General features: G+C 63.3%; 1 long non-coding RNA gene across 2 annotated transcripts; it reads left to right on the plus strand.

Moving 5' to 3' along the window:
- The first annotated feature begins 97 nt into the window (after nt 1-97).
- LOC144225810 (uncharacterized) lies at nt 98-2,357 on the plus strand. Of its 2 annotated transcripts, XR_013333401.1 has the most exons (4): nt 98-415; nt 1,429-1,506; nt 1,588-1,731; nt 2,152-2,357. It is a non-coding gene; the product is annotated as an uncharacterized LOC144225810 (long non-coding RNA). The 2 variants fall into 2 exon arrangements; XR_013333400.1 differs by having other exon boundaries at nt 1,588-2,357.
- The last annotated feature ends 24 nt before the right edge of the window (nt 2,358-2,381 follow it).

Raw genomic sequence — 2,381 nt, forward strand, 5'->3', positions numbered from 1 at the left:
CGGCCACGGTTGCAGCCGCTGCCTCGCTGCGATGCTCCAGGCAGGGGCCACTCGGTGGCCCAGGAAACCCAGGCTCCCAGCACCGCGTGGCAAAGCAGGAAGGGCCTGAGGTTTGGATCCAGACAGAGGTGGGGTCAGGACCCAGGTGCCACTTAGCGCTGCGGTGACTCTGGGCAGCGTCCTCACCTGCCCGTAGGGGCGCCGTCCCCCGGATTTGGTGGCAGTGCCCCATCAAGGGGACAGTGTTACAGGACTGCTGGGTTCCCGTGGTACCGACGCCGGCGGCTCACAGGCCCGCGTCCGGTGCCCCCCGCCCCCTCCCCCCCAGAGCTCCACCTTCCTCCGAGCACGGACCGCGGCGGCAGAGGGAAGGAGAAGCCGGCCCTGGAGGTCCTCGGCCTGTGGAAGGCCGTTGGTGAGTGTGTGTGTGTGTGTGTGTGTGTGTGTGCGCGCGCGCGGGGAGGGGGCGCGTCTCCACCACCTTCCTTGCCTGCCCCCCGGCTGCCGGCTTTGGAAACGGGCAGGTGTGGGCTCCGTCCCTCGCTCCTCAGTGCGCCACCTACTGGTGGGGGCAGTTCCTTCCAGCCTCCAACCCCTCCTGCAGAACCCGATCCGTGGAAACACGTGGCGGTTCCGCTGTGTGGCTCGGGGACAGAGGCAGGTAGCCGCCTGGCATGTGCCAGAGACGGGGAGTCACAGCGCCATCTGTCTACCTGTCTGCCTATCTATCCATTTTTAAGTTTTTATTTATTTTAAGTATTTTTGAGAGAGGCGGGCAGGGGCAGAGAGAGAATCCCAGCCAGGCTCCACGCTGTCAGCGCAGAGCCCGACGTGGGCCTTGATCTCACCAACCGTGAGACCATGACCTGAACCGAAGCCACTGGTCCGACGCTTAGAGACTGAGCCACCCAGGCGCCCCTGCCGTTGCCGTTTTTAATGTTCTCTCCCTGCAAGACCGACATTCCCTCCGTCCTTGCTCGTGGCCTGCTGGCCAGGCCACATCCTGTCTCTGAGAGCCCCTCCGTCCCACCCTCACCCGGAGGGAAGGAGTCACGGGTGTGCACGGGGGTTCAGACACCTGGGTGGGCACGCAGCGCACCGTGTGACCTGAACTGAGTCTCCTCACTGTTGTCACCGACCAGCACGGAGAGGCGTAGGGAGGGCCGGTTTCTGGCCGGTGGCACTGTTGGTATTTGGTACCGATCGTTTGGTGCCGGGGCCGCCCTGTCTGCTGCGGGATGTTTAGCCGTGTCCCTGGCCTCCACCTACTAGGGGACCGGAGGATGCAGTGTCCCCACAGGTTACCAAGTATCCCCGGGCTGGGGGAAATGACCCTGAATGGGAACCACAAAGTACGGGATTCCCAGGGACTAAGCGAACCACAGTCCCGTTGCTTGATTCCAAGCCCTGAACTGGTTTTGTTCCTAGATGGGCTCCCCGATCCCCACTCTCAGCGGGTCCCCAGGAGGGGTCCGAGGGAGACCTTGGCCAAACCAGAGACGGCAGGTAAGCACGGGAGAGACGGGGCAGGAGACGCGGCCGGCGGAGCTCTGAGGGCCAGCCGCCAACCCCGATGTTTCCCCACAGCCTGGCGCTTTTCCAGGAATGACCCCGTGCCCAGAGCCTGATCAGCCCTAACAGCACCCCCGGGCCTTTGCTGCAACGCCCACCCTCACCTCAAGCCCTCACTTGGACCCCGTGGGTCACCTCCAGCTCTGACCTGTGGCCGAAGTGAGATCTTTATTTCCAGCCTTTAACTCCCGCGGACCCGGTGCTCATCTGCACTCACGCTCAGGCATCTCCCTCGAAGCCCGTTCTGAACCCCACTTTCCTCAGAACACGGGGTCCGTTTCTCCCTGTGACCTTTGCCCCGACGGTTGCCTCAGCCCGGACTGTTCTGTCCAGAGCTTTGCGTGGCCACATCCTTAGCCTCACGCAGAAACGGTTTTAGCCACAGCTCCCCCACCGTGGAGCCTGCCCCTGACCTTGTATCTGCCGTGAACCCGCTTTCCCCTGCATTTCTGTCACCTCCTCTTATTTGCATAGTAGTGTGTGCCAGTCTGTGCCTCGTCTTTGCACACTTATCTGCTGGTTCTCTGTCATCTCCCGATACAACCTAGGCTCAACCCCCCTTCCCCTGCCTGCCTCCAGCTGGGCCTTCGCCCCAGTTCCTTCAACCCTGGCCCTGGTTTTGGAGACGAACACCGTGCGTTTGCCCCAGCCGTGCGAGCCCCGCTGACACCCTGCCCGCGCTGGAGCTGACACGCCTCCCCAATCCTCCAAGCCGCACGCCCGCCTTCGCCGCCCCCGGCGCTCGACAACACCCGCTACCACCATGTGCCATCTTAAATGCGGAGGGAAAGGGAACTATGGCGGACGCA

The sequence above is a fragment of the Crocuta crocuta genome, unplaced genomic scaffold (assembly GCF_008692635.1).
Source record: "Crocuta crocuta isolate KB4526 unplaced genomic scaffold, BGI_CrCroc_1.0 scaffold142, whole genome shotgun sequence".
In the NCBI taxonomy this organism is placed as follows: domain Eukaryota; kingdom Metazoa; phylum Chordata; class Mammalia; order Carnivora; family Hyaenidae; genus Crocuta; species Crocuta crocuta.